The sequence below is a fragment of the Anarhichas minor genome, unplaced genomic scaffold (assembly GCF_050575085.1).
Source record: "Anarhichas minor isolate MPS153535 unplaced genomic scaffold, ASM5057508v1 ptg000026l, whole genome shotgun sequence".
Classification (NCBI taxonomy): Eukaryota; Metazoa; Chordata; class Actinopteri; order Perciformes; family Anarhichadidae; genus Anarhichas; species Anarhichas minor.
Window position 1 is genome coordinate 10,634,307 of NW_027466472.1, and position 988 is coordinate 10,635,294.

Sequence of the window (988 nt, forward strand, 5' to 3'; positions counted from 1 at the left end):
GATGTTGTAATCGTAACATATTGTAACATTCTGGCCTATTTAGTCACCAATATACCACATTTCACATAAAGTCTTACTTGGAAACGTTATCTTAAGTTACATGGGTATAAGGTTATTAAATGTCTATCACTCTCAAAACAATACAAATGGATGTTTGCAACTCTTATTTTATATATCCCAGATTTGTTTCCTGTTTGCCATTGGAAATTCCCAGTGTGGATGACAAATAAAGGGCCATGTTTGCAGCAATACACAATGAACACGTCGCTGTGGGAATTTATTTCCTGCCATTTTGTGAGCAAGGATGTTTGAGGACAGTAAAGTTAGCCAGCGGTATCCACAACGTTGTTTCCGGTTTGAGGTTTCCACGACAAAAGTCAGTCACGGGTCGACCGTGATTTTGTCTGCCCTCTGATTTGTTGAAGATACATTACAATTGGACTTGAATACAACAAACTTTTGTTAAATTATACAGAAGCATCCTTAACACATGGTAATCTATATTTTATCATTTTCGATTTTAACCGGTAAGATACACATGCATATACAGTATGTACACATAATAATTACATAAATCAGAAAATCAGCTGTACAGATGCCGGTTAAGACTTCAGCATCGGGTCCGTTGTCATCCCTGCGCTTTAAGTAAAACACAAATGGAGACATTTATGGGGTAATTTCTCAAACATAACAAATAATCACCCACATGCATCCACTTCATTTTATTTTCTGTTCATAATACAAGTGTGAAGACATATTTCTAATATTTTATTGGTTGATAATAAAACGATAGAGATTACATGATAATGTAAAAATATATTTTCATCCAAGCAATAATATTTTGCAATTATTGTGCAAAATTCGTTTTTTTTGCATTTGTTAATATTGGACTTTTGTTCTGAAGGATTTGAGCCGGAAGTATTGTCAAACGTGATAGCTTAAAGGTAAATTCGTGCAGTTGGGTTCCATGGTTGAGCTTGAGTTAACT